General features: G+C 38.6%; 1 pseudogene across 1 annotated transcript; it reads right to left on the reverse strand.

Annotated features, from left to right (window-relative positions):
* Window positions 1-529: 529 nt before the first annotated feature.
* Window positions 530-16,672, reverse strand: LOC147866918 (solanesyl diphosphate synthase 3, chloroplastic/mitochondrial-like; annotated as a pseudogene). Its single transcript, XR_015529540.1, has 13 exons — window positions 16,407-16,672; window positions 8,771-8,910; window positions 8,176-8,259; window positions 8,010-8,090; window positions 7,790-7,861; window positions 6,729-6,851; window positions 6,562-6,648; window positions 6,377-6,448; window positions 6,064-6,128; window positions 5,369-5,421; window positions 2,008-2,201; window positions 1,758-1,856; window positions 530-1,217 (listed from the first exon to the last, which is right to left on the reverse strand). The product of XR_015529540.1 is annotated as a solanesyl diphosphate synthase 3, chloroplastic/mitochondrial-like (transcript).
* Window positions 16,673-18,934: the final 2,262 nt, after the last annotated feature.

Raw genomic sequence — 18,934 nt, forward strand, 5'->3', positions numbered from 1 at the left:
ACACCATAAATGCTTGGGTCCATGTGTTAATTAGGCAAATTCCTTATATGTTGTTGCAGGCATGATATTTAATACATTGTAGTGTCTTTGTCACATAAAATGGTCAATAAGAGAACGATATGTCCATTAGGTACATTAAACATTTCTGCAACAATCCCCATATGCATCCTTACAGTGCCACCCACCATGAGTGAGAATGCACTGACAAATTGGAATAATGTGATAATAATGGCAGCGAATAATTATTCAACACATTTGGTACATACCAGGAATGAACTGCTGATTATATTTGCACTCTCAAATTACTTCATAATTTCCACCCTTATCAACTATGAATCAAAACAATAACAAATTACTTCATAGGATAGCTAATCAAATGAATGAGATTTAAAAATGATAACAGTAACAAAGAGTAACTGTTAACCCAGATTCAATACTTACCAAGACTCAACTGTTACATTTGCACACCGTAGTAATACTGCACTATATCATATATGAAAATAACCACATGGATGTTGTATACTAAATATACAGGAGCAAAGATTCTCTGTCACCACTTATGGAATTAGAATTTTATGAAAAATGATTGTGTGCTTGAATATTGGTTTGGCTTCTACCGAAGGCTCTGGAAGAACACCGTGTTTATGAGGAGAACCTTGGGAAGGTTCAATATACCAATCGTACAAAATGAAGTATATCAAGCACTTCATTATATATAGTACATTGAATCAGTTGAAAAATATATAGAACTACTAATTAAGAATATGGAAGCTAATACATCAATATGCATAAAGCTTCTGTAGATTTTGAGAAATGATGAAACCAACAAACCAACATTGAGACCCTTATAGATTGCTTTCCATGAAAGGGGAAACTATGAATTGTACATAAGCCTTCATTATCACTTTGCTTTGGGAAATGCAAGAAAAGGGGAACTTAAATTGGATTAGGAACTTGCAACTTTTTCTAGCCGGAAGCTGCTTTCTCCACTCTCAAACTAGAAAGTTCCAAAAATTTGAGAAATGTGAGAGGTGATTCTACTTTCTCCTTGTTAAAACCTGCTCTGTAACTTCCACAAGAGCCTGTCGGCATTTCCTCGCTCATTCCGATTCTACAGGTGGTAGTGAATGAATGGCTTGTGCTGCTTGGGAGGCATGCTCCAATGCCATCTGACGTGTCTTCTCCATCCCATCTGTCTTCTCCAACAGTTCAATAGCCTACAAACAATTCAAACATAAGTTGTTTCCTAATGAATGTCACCTAGCAGCAACTACCATGTAAATGAGATTAAGGTTTAGCTTCATACTCCAATAAGATAGCATGATGTATATGAATGTGGGGAAATGTATGTAAATATATGTATGTAACTAAATCTATACTGGGAATTGCAGATCATATTGCCTCTATGAGAGATGATCTTTGAAATAAATGAATAAAATGACTTAAGAGATTAGCAGTTGCAACATCAAAATTTGATATTATTTTCTGAATAGAAAACCTACAATCAGAATGAAACAATTTGACGGTTAAACTGAAGTTTTTTGTAGCCAGTGGTTGTGTCATATCAAACTGGGAAATATTTTAATGGTTCACAAGAAAATAATAAGACATTGAAGTCTCTCATTCAAAATATCTTACGAAATGGTGGTCAACACAAAGTATCTTTGAATAATTATATAATATATTCCATTAAAAAGACAATTTTCCAAGGACATCGAAAAAGGAATTCAAAATCTAAGGAAACTTTAGAGTCTTACAAGCTCCACATCGCCAGGATTCTTGAACTTGCGACATATCAAATGAAGTAATTGTGGTTGCTGTTCTAATGCAAATAGCAAAGGAGCTGTAAAAATGCCCTGCGAAAGAAACAAAAAGGGAGAGTTCATTTTTAAGCATTCTTATTAAAATAAATTATATAATATATACTAGGATTTAGGGTTTAGTTTAGATATGCCGAGTATCTTCCTTTAAAAAACATCTCTATACCATATTTTACAATTAATATACCTGTCGAATATCAGACAAAGCTCCTTTACCCAGTGACGCAGTTGTTCCAGTGAAGTCAAGCATATCGTCTGCTAGTTGAAATGCCATACCATGCAAAATAAAACAAATTTTCAAACCTGTATACAAAACAATAGTATTAACCAAATTAGCCAGCCAACTAGAGTTCACACACATCATTACCTTATCACATGAATACCAATTTTAATTCCTATAAAAACAAGACATATGGAGACAAAGTGCTGCATTGCATCTTGACTAAATGTAAATAAGACTGAAATGAACAAAATGTTCTGTTAACATCAGTAAAAGGTCAAAATCACTGATAATAGTGATCAATGAGACCAAAATTTTTATCCACATAAACCAAGCAAAAATGAGCTACATAACCAAGTGTTCATAAGGGCACAACATAGGGACCATGGTTACAAATAATGTTATAGAATATCCTAAAAGAGGTGGAACATGAGTGGATCTCTCCATGAACACTCTCATAGGATTATGCTGGAGGACATCAATGTTCTCTGTGGTGAACCTATTGTGATTGATCTTGGCAATGATACAATGTGCCATCCAATGAAAGCTATGTTTTCATGTCATAAATTGCAAATGTTTGGGTGTCTGAAATGAACTGCTTTGTCAAGCAATCTCCCCTCTACAAGATGCTGGTCATGTTTCCTCTGAGATTCTTCACACGGCATTCAGAAGTATGACATCTGCCTTGTTACAGGTTCTTCTACCTATCTACTCTATGGGAAAGTGCCTAGGGCGATTCAGTGTTGTTTGAGGAATGCAGACAGGGTTGAGTGAATTGAATTCAAGGTGACTTGATGTTTTACATGCACACGCTATGAATCTTTACTACCTTCTCTGAAGTCCATGACCTGGGAGGATAGCATTGAACCTCACAGTAAACTGTGCAGTGGCATACTTAGTGTTCCTCAGACTCAGTTTGAACAGAAAAACTGTCATATTTTCTGATCAGGATGTTCACCTTATGCCTACCTAGTTGCGGACAAGTTGCAGATCTGTCCAGTGACACATCTCAATCCGTGAGAAATGTATATCCACTACCCAGAATGTAGTATAAATCCATCCTAAGGATATGGGGAAGATGGTCTTACTTGAAAGCCATCATCATGTCCGACTTCTGCATAGGTACAATCCATATCCTCATCTCTAGCTAATTCAGGTTTTTCTCCTTTCTTCCTATTTATATACTGTTTCCTTGTTCACTAAAATGACTTCCAAACGACTTAAAGAACATAAGGAGATACATGACGAGATCTTTAGTAAGAAAGATTTCTTGGATGTTTCAAATTGTTTAGTTAATCGAGAGTGACATGAAAAAATGGGTAAACGAAGCGAAAATACACAAGAAAAACACGTACTCAAAGTAGAGATGGAAAAACTCAGACTAGAAAACATTGACCTCAAAAAATAATTTAGTAACTTAAGAGCTATTTAGGGAAGATGGCAAACTATCCTCTAGAAGATATTAAGGAAGAGATACAAAAAGTTAAAGACGTTAAAAATGACATGGAACTAGCTAAAACAAGATAGATGGATGTAAATAGAACATTAAAAAAGAAATAAGAGAAGAAAATATTGCAAACACTACCCTTGAGGAAGATCAAGGAAGGTGCATCTCAAGAAAATATTGTAAACATTACCCTCGATCAAGCTCGATGCCTAAATGCACGTGTCATTGGACTCAAGGAAGGTGCATCTTCTGACAAAGACACGCAAACACTCGGGAAAATGTTACCACTAAAACCTGGAGGGCCGAGTGTGACACCGCTAGAAAAAGAGCCTTAGTCCTCCAATTTAAAGACTTGTACGCCACGAGTCATGTAGGCTCGTAAGGAGGGGCATCATGCTTTTTATCGAGAGGGACGAGTGATAATAAATGATCGTACCATCAATTGACAATGCGCAACCCATGTAACAGAAGATAAAATCAGGATGAGCTTATGGAATTTTAACAATGCATTTTGGACACACCACAACCAGCTAAAGATCTTGATTTCAAAGCCCAAATAGCGTACTTCCACGAGTTGAAAGTTTTATTGGGAACCAGTATTTAGACAAACCTCATTTGACAAACTACCAAAAGATCTAGAGGTGTTGCGATAAAAAAGGATAGAAATACTGCGAACAAACCCAGAAGCCTGTTTTATGTGGATCAAAGTCCCCATTACGAAGGACTTTATTATCAATCAATTATGTACAATGAATCACTTTCCCCCAAAAGGATACTGTTATAATATGGCAGGAGAGGGGAGATTAGTTGATCAAGGAGTGCCACATGGACCTTCCCCATACAAACCTTTATCGGTGACATAATCCGATACTCTTCTCAAGGGAAAGTTTTCCTTGTATGAGATTTCAATGCAAGAACCCAATCTTGACAATGCACAATCTTTTAGATGGATAAAAACCTAGAAATGGTGAGTGTTGATTCATATTATATGTTGACGACCTTCTAATTACAGGGTCCCTTGCATCTAAAATCGAGGAGGTCCGCGTTGACCTCAAAACAACCTTTGAAATGACTGATCTAGGGCTTCTCCATTATTTCATAGGTATGGAGGTCTATCAATCACATGGTGGTATCTTTCTCAGCCAACATAGGTATCTCAGGCAGCTCCTTGAGACCTATAGCATGTCAAATTGCAAGCCACTCTCTTGTCCAATGGATCCAAACTCAAAGCTATCTCGTGAAGACAATTCTCCCATATTTGAGGATATCACGAAATATAGAAGGTTAATTGGGTCCCTTCTTCACTTAACTTATACCAAGCCTGATTTGTCCTATAGCGTGAGTATTCTCAGCCAATTCTCAACTGCTCCAAGACAAAGTCATTGGCAAGCAATTATTTGAGTTCTTCGGTATTTGGCCAACACACTCGACTATGGTCTGTCTTTTAGAGGCGGCATTGAGCTTGTTGGCTACTTAGATGCTGATTGGGCAGGTGATATTGATTCTAGGAGGTCCACATTTGGCTATTGTTTTATGTTAGGTTCAGGCTTGATTTCTTGGAAATCAAAGAAGCAAAACTCAGTTTCTACTTCATCGACGGAATCTGAATACCGCGCCTACTTGGATACTTGCTGTGAGTTGCTATGGTTAATGCAATTGCTTTCTCACATTCGTGTTTTGCAAGACTCTCCTATTGCAGTTTTCACAGACAGCCAAAGTGCCCGTGCCTTGGCACATAGCTCAGCATTTCATGGTAGAACAAAACACATCAAAGTGCACTGCCATTTTGTTCGTGAATTAGCAAAATCACAAGTCATCAACTTGGCATATTGCCCTACTCAAGAAAATGTGGCTGATTTATTTACTAAGCCGCTTCCAAGGCAGCCATGAGCGAGGCTGTTTTATAAAATGTCTTCACTAAATAATATTCCATGCTGCAATTCAATTGATGTTACTTTTATTATATGTTGGAGGGTGCCAGCTCCAGACCTGCACTCTCTTTCATCAATATTATCTCTCTTTTACATTCTCTCTCTTCCTAGATTCTTCTCTCTCTAGAATCTGCAACTCTTTAAATGCCCTCTCTCTCTAGAATCTACAACGCTTTAAATGCTTTCTCTTCCATCTTTTCCACAATATTCCTAGTTTATTGTACCTGTTTGGTAGTACAAGAGTCTCTTAACTACCAAACAACCATTCCCAATTTTGTATAAATAGGCTATACCAGCCTCTTTTGTAACTAGATTATTTTCTGTTGCTACTTACAAAACAAGCTCTACTCTTTGCAACCATTTTTTCTACTCTCACAGCTTGGTTGTGTCTATTTTGTTTGAACAACTGTTCCGTTGCTGCTATTAGCAGCTTTTCTCACATTATTGTCGTCATCCTCAATGAAAAATCAAGACAGGGTAAGCGGATATCATAATTACAATGTGACCCAAAAAAACAAATATGTTGACATATAACTAGAAAATTGTTGATTAGGAGGCTAGCTGCCTATACATAAGCAAATGCAGACTACATCACCATAGTAAATAGTAATAATCATAACTTGTCATCCATTAAGAAATACTTACCTGCAAGCTTTTTCCTTATTTGAAGTTAACTGCATGATCTCTCCAGTTACCAGAAGCTCCACAACCTGAAAGGGCAGGGATAATTTAGACCACCTGCACTTATAGATACAGCTAAAACTGATCAAATATTAGAATGCCAAAGACTATACAATTACTGAGTCATAATAATATGGCCTTGAACTATCATTGTTTACTAGAAATATTAATATATGGGATGTGTTTCAACCTCACTGCACCCATTGTCCTGTGGATGCACATCACTATGATGTCCATTGTTACAAGATCAAATATAAATTATTATACCCTATCTCACCTCTGTGTTCTTCAAAGATGCAAGTGAAACAGATGCTCTTGATAATAAAAAGTCTCCTGCTAGTACAGCAAGCTGCAATGAAAAACCAACAGATTTCAGTACTTTATACACCCTGAATTGCATTCACATCCAATGAACACTTAGCTACATAGGGAATTCCAAATGGTTCTTGGTTGATCTCTCACTTTGTTTCCCATCACAAAATTGAGTGACCCGATGCCCCTCCTTGTCTCTGCACTGTCCAATACATCATCATGAAGAAGACTTGCAACCTGCCACGGCTATGTTAATGTTGAACTTTTCATATAAAAACAGAAGGAAAATAGAATTGTTCATGGAGAGAATTCCTCACATGAATCATCTCTGTTATCTCAGCAATCCTCTGCTGCCTTAATTGTTGCTCTTGTAACGTAGATTCTGATATGCCAATGTCCGGCAGCACTATAGTCATTGATGATGCCATTAGCAGCAAAATCTGAAAGAAATATAAGAGCTTAGAATATGGCTCAACACGCTCATATTGTAATAATCATGTAATATGGGGAAGCCCAAACCCAAACAAACATTGGGGCCCTGAATTACAATGAAATCCACTAGTTCAAAAATGGTCAATGAAATATGGATCACTGAATTCTCGAAGAACATTATAATGTTCCTATAACCAGTTTTTCACATTCAGCAGCATTTTAAGAAATTTCACATACAAAGTGACATATGCATAGCATGGGTCCCCCCAGACAAACACTAGCCTACAATAAATATCAGTTGGAAACTACATCTAATACTATTTGACAAGCACATTGCAAATAGATGAAGAATGTAAAAGTGATAGAGGATAAATCTTGGATTCATAAACTCCCCTCCCTTTCTCTCTTCCTTAGAAAGACCAAAGAGATGTTCAGTAACTTCATGCCAGATCAAGTTCCCATTTCTTCCAGCTTCCAAACTTGTAGCTCTGGTAGCAAATGAAGCTCAAAGGATCTAGAGTGTAAGAAAATGGATTGAGATAGAATTTTTTTGTAACTGAAGCTCTCCCTCATTCCATTAGAACTGGATAAGATACACCACAGAGAAGAACTGGCTACTAGCAATAATGTGAAATGTCAGTTGTCAAGTCAATCATTCCTTCATACTCAAATGAAGCAAAATGTCTGCACTGATTAACATATAGAAAAACCTTACCTGGCAGATGAAAATGTGGTATTTTTCTGAAGAGGAATGTAAACAATAAAATTATAATCTAAAGCCATAGAAAATAACATTCATTAGCAGAAGAGCTTATAATTTCAAGTAACTAAACAGTGATGTACTGTCTTTCATATGCAATGCCCCATGAATGCACCTAAGTATGTACATATTCATGAATATTCCATTAGACTTTACATGTTTTCAAAACAAGAAGTTATCAACTACCATAGGTCGAAGGCGCTTTCCTTCAACTCCAATCTTGAAAAAATATTCTGCTGCAGAAGCTAACTTGGGAAACTGTTTGAAAAGTAATGCACATTTATTTCCATACACTGATCAACAACTTATGCATTATCCATATATTGTAAATCCTATGCCTATTTTCATAGCAGATTAAATTGTCTATCATTACTCCTATACGCTTTATGGCATTAAACAGATACACCTTAGTTGAGACCATCACGCGAAGTCTATTTGCAATGGAGGAAAGTTCATCTGCAACAAGAGAAAATGGGTCGACCTTTCCCTGCATATAATATAAAAAATAATACAATGAAGTATACAAAAATATGCACATTATCCCATAACAATTGGTTTATAAACAAGCTTACCTCAGTGTCACTCGCAAGATGCAAGCTAGCATGATGGAACATGGCGCAAGAACCCAACCGACGATGTTGTCCATGTCCCATAACCTAGCCAATTTCAAGAAGAATATTTGAGAGCATCACTCAAAAAAATGATAACTGCTGTACATACTCCAGAATTGAGGTTTAGGAATCCAACTCTCTGATTAATGAGCATCGATATATCTCCCTAAGGAAGAGATCTCCATACTCGTTTACCCTCCTTCATTTGTATTTGGTTTCGTCATTTTCAATTTGTCACGTGATTAGCATAGTAACATTAGTGGAGTACAGGTCACAACCCGCATAAAGCTTCGAGAGGATTTATCCTCTGCTGCTGCTGATCTCTTAGCCACTATTAATGACAGAGATAGAGCAGAGAGATAAAGCTAGAAACTCTAAGAAGGCATGCGTAGAACTTTGCTATTGTAATAAAACTATTTCTGACAGACTTATTTAGCGTATTTATCTTAATACAACGTTTGATCTATTAGAATTTATGGTTAAGAAGTGATTAAAAACATTTGCTTTAAGAGATCTTGCAGAATTTCATGGAACAATATTTGCTGCAAGCACTTACAACTTGCTTGCTGAGACCACTGTATCCTTGGCGACTGTGTTGTGAGCAAAAGATGTTGTGTGCGAGTGATGCTGAAGGCTCTGCAATTTTCATATGTACTATTCCTGCTTTTCTTTCAACCAGATCTGAAACATGGCTTCCTACAGAAATTCAACGTGTTACAGGACAAAAAACCATAGATACTTTAATTCTAGAAAACAAGCCCCCTCTTAAATATATCGTTATACATGAAAGAATTATTTTATATGGAGCAGCAGAGAAATACAAAATATTTACTATTGTGTACTTCATCTTCATCGACCACTTTCATGGAGAAGAAGGTTAAGTTTCCCTCAGCATGAACTATTACCCGCCTACGGTGCACATCAAATTATGTTTAGTGCCAGATGATGCTTCAGGGCAAGATCCTTCAACTAATCTCGGGGAATTAGAGAAAACCATGCAATTTGTTTGGGTATATAAGCATACCATTTTAAAGAATGAGTAAAGAATGTGAGAAAAGCTGTTAATAGCAGCAGCGGAAGAGTTAGAACAAAATAAACACAGCCAAGCTGTGAGAAGGCTGTCAGACAGCAGTAGAAAAAATGGTTGCAAAGAGTAGAGACACAGCCAAAGAGTTGTGCTTGTTTCTAAGTAGCAGCAGAAAATAATCTTCTTACAAAAGAGGCTGGTATAGCCTATTTATACAAAATTGGGAATGGTTGTTTGGTAGTTAAGAGACTCTTGTACTACCAAACAGGTACAATAAACTAGGAATAAAAAAAGGGAATATCTTGGAAAAAGTGGAAGAGACAAAAGGCATTTAAAGCATTGCAGATTCTAGAGAGGGAAGGCATTTAAAGAGTTGCAGATTCTAGAGAGAAAAGAATCTAGGAAGAGAGAGAATGTAAAAGAGAGATAATATTGATGAAAGAGAGTGCAGGTCTGGAGCTGGCACCCTCCAACATATAATAAAAGTAACATCAATTGAATTGCAGCATGGAATATTATTTAGTGAAGACATTTTATAAAACAGCCTCGCTCATGGCTGCCTTGGAAGCGGCTTAGTAAATAAATCAGCCACATTTTCTTGAGTAGGGCAATATGCCAAGTTGATGACTTGTGATTTTGCTAATTCACGAACAAAATGGCAGTGCACTTTGATGTGTTTTGTTCTACCATGAAATGCTGAGCTATGTGCCAAGGCACGGGCACTTTGGCTGTCTGTGAAAACTGCAATAGGAGAGTCTTGCAAAACACGAATGTGAGAAAGCAATTGCATTAACCATAGCAACTCACAGCAAGTATCCAAGTAGGCGCGGTATTCAGATTCCGTCGATGAAGTAGAAACTGAGTTTTGCTTCTTTGATTTCCAAGAAATCAAGCCTGAACCTAACATAAAACAATAGCCAAATGTGGACCTCCTAGAATCAATATCACCTGCCCAATCAGCATCTAAGTAGCCAACAAGCTCAATGCCGCCTCTAAAAGACAGACCATAGTCGAGTGTGTTGGCCAAATACCGAAGAACTCAAATAATTGCTTGCCAATGACTTTGTCTTGGAGCAGTTGAGAATTGGCTGAGAATACTCACGCTATAGGACAAATCAGGCTTGGTATAAGTTAAGTGAAGAAGGGACCCAATTAACCTTCTATATTTCGTGATATCCTCAAATATGGGAGAATTGTCTTCACGAGATAGCTTTGAGTTTGGATCCATTGGACAAGAGAGTGGCTTGCAATTTGACATGCTATAGGTCTCAAGGAGCTGCCTGAGATACCTATGTTGGCTGAGAAAGATACCACCATGTGATTGATAGACCTCCATACCTATGAAATAATGGAGAAGCCCTAGATCAGTCATTTCAAAGGTTGTTTTGAGGTCAACGCGGACCTCCTCGATTTTAGATGCAAGGGACCCTGTAATTAGAAGGTCGTCAACATATAATATGATCAAGCAAAGCAAATTATCTTGGGAAAAAACATAGAGATTGCTGTCAGCATTACAGTTTTGAAACCCAAGAGAGAGAAAGAAGCTATCAATTTTGTCATGCCAAGCTTTGGGAGCTTGCTTTAAGCCATACAAGGCTTTGTGTAACCTATAGACCATGTTTTTCTGCTCTAAAATCTCGAAACCTGGAGGTTGTTCAACATAAACCTCCTCTTTCAAGTCACCATTAAGGAAGGCTGACTTGACATCCATTTGAAAAATGGGCCATTTGTTGTGAGCAGCAAGTGCAAGCGCACATCGGATAGAGGTGTACCTTGCTGTTGGAGTAAAAGTTTCCTCGTAATCCACTCCTTTGACTTGTGAGTAGCCTTTTGCCACTAAACGTGCCTTGTGCTTATCCAAAGTACCAATAGCATGGTATTTGGTCTTGAAAATCCATTTCAGTCCAATGACTTGTCGATGTGGAGGCCGTGGGACCAGCTCCCATGTATGATTCCACTCAATGGAATCAAGTTCAACTTCCATTGCGGCTTTCCACTTTGGAAGAACAAGGGCCTCTTTTGCTGTTGTGGGTTCTTTTGATTGCACAACAGTGCACAATAAGGCCAAGTTGCATGAGTGAAGAGGCCGTTGTGACTTACGTGTTCGAGAACCAGATGTATACTCATGAAGTTCAGCATCGGAGAGATGAGAATCACGAATGGTGGCTTGAAGCCACTTGGGAAGTGGTGGAAGCTGGTTTGTAGAGGGAGGGGAAACAAGTGGAGTTGAGGGAGAGGATTGAATTGTTGGCGAAGTTAGAGATTGAGTAGGAGGAGATGGGGGGCTTGAAGATGAGACATCTTCGTCTAAAATAGGAGATTCCGGAGGAGCTAGGATTTCAACCATGAACTCAGGTAAAATCCTAGAATCATCCAGCTGAGACTCCACAAAATGAAAATCCCTAGAGATGACTAGGGACTTTGACTCTAAATCCCATAACCTGTACACTTTAGATTGTGTGTTGTAACCAAGAAATTTGCATTTCTTGGTTTTGGACTCAAATTTCGTCCTTTTATGATCTGAAATGTGAACATAAGCATCTTAACCAAAGACTTTAAAATGAGATACTAAGGGCTTTACACCTGTAAATGCTTCTGCAGGCGTCATTCCAGCAACTGCTTTTGTTGGGCAACAGTTGATGATGTAGACTGTTGTGTTGACAGCTTCACCCCAAAACGAGAGAGGAAGATCAGATTGAGATAGCATCTTATGATGCCATCTCTTGGACTGTCCGGTTCTTCCTTTCCACAACTCCATTTTGTTGAGTATTGGGTGTAGAAAATTGGCGAGCAATGCCTCGTTGAGAGCAAAAATGGTGGAAAGTTTGGGAGATAAACTCTCCACCATTGTCCAACCTGATCTTTCGAACTTTCTTCGATGTCTCGTTCTCCACGAGAGCTACCCATTCTTGAAATTTTGTGAAGGCTTGCGATTTTTCTACAAGAAAATAAACCCAAACCTTGCAGGAGAAATCATCAATGATGAGCATGAAGTAGCGTGCACCACCAAGAGTAGTGGTTTGCATGGGACCACAAAGATCCATGTGCACTAACTCCAAGATAGATATTGCACGGTGAGTGGTTTCATGAGGGAAAGGCTCTCGATGTTGCTTGCCATAAAGACAAGCAACACATGGGGTATTGGGAGTTTTGAAAATAGGAAGACCCTCAACTAGTTGGGAAGAGGAGAGCTTTTGAAGATAATCATAGTTGAGATGACCAAACCTAGCATGCCACAACGTGGGATCTTCTTGTGCCACCAACGCATGAGAGCCTTGAAAAAGATGAAGAAGATGAGATTTGGACTTTTCCAAGGGGCTATGGGAACTTTTCAGGCGGTATAAATCTCCTTGTTGTGTGCCACTAGCTACAATTTGTAGGTTGGTGGTGTCAATGACTTCCAAAACTGAGCTATCAAAGTAGACTCCATAACCTTGCTTAGTGATTTGGTAGACTGAAAGTAGGTTGGCAGAGATGCGAGGCACATGTAGGACATCTTGAAGAATGACAGGTTCTTCATTTGAAGAATTGTTAAGAAACACATTACCCACACATGAAGCCTCAATGCTTGAGGCATCTCCAATGGAGATTTGGGAGGAGCTAGGTTTCACATCATGCAAAATGGATTTTTCATAGGTCATGTGTGAAGTGGCACCACTATTTACTAACCACTCATCAATGGTTGAGGTAGTTGGTCCAGTCAAATGTGAAGTATGTTCCTCAATGCCAAGGAAAACTGTTTCTTTGGCTGAGTGGATGAGTGGGCTGAGTGGGCCGAGTTGGATTTCGGTGTAGGTTGATTTTCGGTAGAAGAAGAGTTCTTAGCATTGTCCCTTTTCTTTTTCCGACAATCCGGCTGAATGTGACCTTTGTAGCCACAATAATGACAAGTGAGCTCCTAGTAAGCTGGGTTGTTTGGCGGTCTTGGATTGGGTTTGTTGTAGGAGTTACCATTTTGCTTCCACTTGCCTTTACTTGTCTCATTGGAAGTTTGAGCACTTTTCTTCCTTGTTGCCCTATCTTGTAGCATACCAAGAAATGTATTCATATCAAGTGTGTTGGGAAGAAGAGAAATTGTGTCACAAAAAGCTGAGAATGACTCAGGCAACTTTATCATTAGACGATGCACAAACTCAACTTCAGTTGACTTGCTTCCCAAAGAAACTAGTTCCTTTTGGAGAGTAACAAATTGCGTTATTTGATCCATGATGTTGGGAGTGTCATGAATCTTGAGATTAGCTAGTTGGTTCTCAATAGCTATCATTTGAGCATGATTAGCTCGATGGTACCTCTTTTTGATGGATGTCCATAGTTCATTGGCTGTCTCTTCATCTGTATCTTGAAATTGACGAGCGATGCTCGGTTTAATACTAAACATGAGGAAAGCATGGGAACGAGAATCCTTATCTAGCCACGCTTCAATCTCAGCGTTAGATGAGCCAGCAACTAATTTGGTTGAAGAGGATGAAGTTACTGGTGGTTTCTTGTCACTACCATTGACTACATTCCATAAACGATGGTATTGTAGCAAGGTCTTTATTTGTAGCTCCCAATCCAAGTAATTGTTCCCATCCAAGATGGACTCTTTGGGGAGTTGGGGAATGGTTGATGAAACAATCTTGGCATGTGAGGCTCTGGATATCCTCCTCTTGAGCTACAACTGGACAATTTACAGCAGTTGTAAGTAGATGCTCAGGGTCTTTCTACTTCTCCCTAGATGCTAGGTGAGACTCAGATGAGGGGAAAAGAAAAAAAAGAACCTCCTTTGTAGGTTGGGAGGGTGGCTGTTAAGAGAACCTCCTCTATAGGGTTGGGAGGGAGGGATAAAAGAAGAGACGTTTGTGTGCTCTTTGGCAAAAAAAAATTCAGGCTGAGGATATGGAGACCTCACTGCTCTGATACCATGTGAGAAAAGCTGTTAATAGCAGCAGCGGAAGAGTTAGAACAAAATAGACACAGCCAAGCTGTGAGAAGGCTGTCAGACAGCAGTAGAAAAAATGGTTGCAAAGAGTAGAGACACAGCCAAAGAGTTGTGCTTGTTTCTAAGTAGCAGCAGAAAATAATCTTCTTACAAAAGAGGTTGGTATAAGCCTATTTATACAAAATTGGCAATGGTTGTTTGGTAGTTAAGAGACTCTTGTACTACCAAACAGGTACAATAAACTAGGAATAAAAAAAGGGAATATCTTGGAAAAAGTGGAAGAGACAAAAGGCATTTAAAGCATTGCAGATTCTAGAGAGAGAATGCATTTAAAGAGTTGCAGATTCTAGAGAGAAAAGAATCTGGGAAGAGAGAGAATGTGGTACAGAGATAATAAAGATGAAAGAGAGTGTAGGTATGGAGCTGCCACCCTCCAACAAGTTCAGGGCAAGATCCTTCAACTAATCTTTGGGGATTAGAGAAAACCATGCAATTTGTTTGGGTATATAAGCATACCATTTTAAAGAATGAGTAATAGCCATAGGCCCCCATTGAACATGCAGAGAGCTAAAAGAGGGGAAGAAGGAAGTCATATAAGTTTGCTCCTGGCCATGGTGAAGCGGGAATCAACACTTCTATTCTTATGTATTTCTTACTGTCCCCTATGGGATTACACTTTATCCAGACCTTTCTCTACCTTTGCTTCCTTCTATGCATTAAATTTTGATATAATTCAAATATCTATTATTCAACAATATTTTCCCCTTGAATGGCATGTTTGAGCTCGGGTGCCATTCTGTGTGAGTTTTGAGAGTGGCCCTCTTTCCCATCTCTTTGAATAGCATTGACTCCTTCTTTGGCCTTTTATGGGCATTAATATAATATTTCTTTCTTTCTGGATAAAGATCAGTAGAAGATGAGTTGAAGAGCAGATAGCGAAACAGAATACTCATAGTCAGAAATGGGCTAGTTTTGTAACTGGTTCCCTTTTGGTGATCATGTTAGCTGTACAAGGAAACTTTTAAAATTGCAGTATGGCCTAATTTTGAGGAATGTATCAAATTAATATATACAATGGTGACAGATATGATGAGGCATGCATAATAGACCACTGACCAAATGTCATATCATTGTGAGCAAAGCTGGCAAGAATGGCCCCAGGATGTACGTAAAAAGCATGGTTGGTATCCTGGAGGAGCTCATAAAAGCAGCACTGATATTGGAGAGCTTGAAGAAATTCACGCTACATCATGGTCAAGATATCTGATATATTCTCCAAGGATCTGAGAGAATCATCTCTTGATACATCATAAACCGATGATAAATATCCTGGCACTTACGATACAAGATATTCAGTTGTCTGCATGTCTTTAAAGTGTCATCATGATCACGAGGCCTGATAAAACGCTGTTCGTAAGACCAATGGATACCTGATCAGTGTTATAACTAAAGTACAAGTCCCCAAGCAAGATAACCAGTATGCAAAACAGAGTCTGAGAGAGTAGATCGTCACAGAAACATATTGCATAGGCAAAGAGGCAGAGTCACTGATGATGATCTTGGTCTTGAAAATGTGATCATCATATTTTTCTAGAGAAGGATCATCTACCAACCTCTATAGCCCAAGAAACTCATGCACCAACCGACATTGTCAAGAGACCGAACAAATTCCCAATAGATGCTAAGAAAAGGCTAATTTGTATCCAACATGAATCAAGTGTGAAAATTAGCTGGGAACCTTCAACTAGAACTCGGGACTGTATCGCATGTAAAAGACATTAGTCATCTCGGATCATTGACACGCATAGGGTATCACCTCGAAATTTTCTAGCACAAGAGTGGATCCCCTATGAATATGCATTCATTGGAGGCCCTGGAATAATATTCCAGCAGAGAAAAGCGGGATGCTCCAAAATTGAATGCAAAAACGAAGAGATAGGATGACGAAACTGAGGCGTAGGTCAAAAGAACCCATCCAAGAGACCCATGACGCAGAAAACCGAGCGAAACAATTTTGTTCTATCATCTCTCAATCCATCTTCTGTGTTCCATTCCATCATTCACTATTCCTCTATGCACTTATTACTCTCACAATTTCTAGATCACGCATTCAATCATATAAAGAAGCTAATCTAGATTATGCTTGGTGAGTGTGGCTAATCTAGTCAACGCTATTCAAAGAGGTGGGAGAAGGGAATATAAATATATACACACAAAATACAGAGAGGCAAAGAGAGAACCCACCGTTAAGCACACTTTTTGTTCTGATTAAGATTTTCTTGCTTTGATCTGAAGCTGAATGAAAGTATGCCGGTATTCTATTGTTGCAAAATATATGCACCGAATCGTCTCCGACCTCATCCTTCTTCTTCTTCTTCTTCTTCTTCTTCTTCTTCTTCTTCTGTTCTGTTAAACTAAAATTATGCAACAGGGAGCGCTGGCATCCGGAGACTCGCGATCGGAAGAGACTCCTGACAATGAAATCACGCCTCGCCATATGATGGAGCTCCAGAGGCGACGAAGGCATACAACAGAGGAGAGCCGGGCCGGGCCGAGCCGAGCCGAGCCGAACAAACCGACCTCTTCTAGAGTTTGTGTGTGTGTTTTCGTTGAGGTTTCCCAAAGTCTCGCAAAATAATAATAATAATAATAATACGGCAGCTTCTCTATTTTCCTGGCCGGCCGGCAGACTGACCCATATATGTACATATATGTATGTATGTATGTACATATATACATTATAATAGATATATGTACGGTTTGGTCATTGGATCTGTTGGTCTGCATCCGACTGGCTGCTGATTTCACACGTTTGCCATGCACGACTCATGGAGTTCTTTCTTTTTGTTGGACATGTTCCCGCTATTCTTAGAGAGGCCTCAATGCCACCTAAGTTATAACATATGATGAGGCGACATTGCGACTTTACATCAAGTGTGCGTTGGCTTTTGAGATAGAAATAGAAGACATGTATGTAATGGAGTGTACACCATTTGTGTAGATAGCTAGCTAGCTCATCGATCCCATTACTATGCACCATATACAATCATTACATGCAAGACTATGATGTCATGTCATAGGTGTTGGGATCAGCCGATTCACGATAGGCTTTACGTCACATCGATGCTGCATGACCAAAAAAAATTGGAAAAATGACAACTTAGGTCAAGACAGTTGCCACTGAAAGATAATTGATGCTCTTCTAAATCCTTCTTCAAAAGGTTGCATCTAATACACCAAAAGGAATCCATTCAGTTCATCAAAATTGGTGATGGTTTGTGGACTACAAACCAACTTGACATAGCCAAGGAATGTGTAACTCACTTCCCTCGCATCTTTGAGAACAATGTAATTGTTACATATGTAGTTAAACATGCCAAAGATACATTCTTGTCTATTGTTCACCCCACTATTTGTGCTAATAAAGCTATTGCTTTGGATGCAACATTCACAATGGAGAAGCATTCGGAGGCCATAATGGACAAACTAATGGGATTTTGTGGAAGCCTAAACCCTTTGACACAATCCAATGGGATTTTGTGGAAACCACAATGGTCAAACTAGGATTTGGCCCAAAAATGTCTCTCAAGTAATGCATTATTGATAGTGATTTGACAAATTCACAGAGCTTAGCCAAATCAATACGAAAAAGGTTGTTCTATAAGTGCATTGTTGTATGCAATTGCAACTCATCCTCTGTTATTGTACATGAATCATCTAATATCAATTAGTCAACTTCACGGTTTGAAAATGAAAGACATATATGATTTTGTGGCTCATACATATGCAGATGATACATCATTCATGTCACATAACAATGCACATGATATTAGAGTGATTATAGATGCCCTCAAATTGTATGGATTAGTTGTTGGACTACATGTTGACTTCGGCAAGTTCAAACTCCTACCCTTGACACCATATAGTTGCCATCAACTTTTGTGGCCAGGCCAAGTTGTTAGTGCAAATGAAATTGTTAGATACCTTGGCTATCTATTGGGACGAAATGCAACAGGGCAATGAAAGCTTGAATGGGTTCTGCAAAAAGTGAGACAAAAGTTAAGCTATTGGAAGATTGCAACATGATTGCTCCATGTCAAATTGAGGATAGTGTGTTCTATATTCATGGCTTACATGTAGTATTACTTAATTATGATTGATTGGCCAAAACATGTGATACAAAAGATTAACTTATAAATCATAAGAAGCGTTTGGTGCTCTAAGCAGTCACATAGAGGTGTACAAACCTTATCACAAAGAGAAGATATGCACTCCACAACTATGTGGATGAGTGAATATTCTTAATTTTTAGTTGCATATGTTGGCTAGGAAAGTAACTTTACTGTCAAATTTTGTTGAACAAACATTGCCTTAGGCAAGAATGCTATAAGATATGTTTGATAATTTGAAAACTAAGTAACCATTGGGACGTAGTGTTTGGAAAGCTTGACGGGCACATCAAAGAATGTTCGTTTAGGTCAAAGCTTCTAAATCATTGGAAGGAAGTATTGCATGACATAAAATGGAGAGGTAGGAATTCAAAATCACGGAACTCTCGACGCCTCGAAAGCTTACATTGGAGTGCTATATTCCCATGGTCACTAGCTGAACAAGAGCATAGAAAAGCTTATTTTTTACCAAAGAAGGGGTTGAAATCAATTGCAAATAAATGACTAAGGTCGCGTATTAGGCTTCAATGACATGACATGTCGTTATAGCCTTGGGCCACATCATCGAGTTATATCGAATCGAGTCACAAAGTTGGTAATTTC

Source organism: Azolla caroliniana, unplaced genomic scaffold (assembly GCF_043228905.1).
Source record: "Azolla caroliniana isolate FFs.n. ecotype wild unplaced genomic scaffold, voAzoCaro1.0.p SCAF_3, whole genome shotgun sequence".
NCBI classification, from domain to species: Eukaryota; Viridiplantae; Streptophyta; class Polypodiopsida; order Salviniales; family Salviniaceae; genus Azolla; species Azolla caroliniana.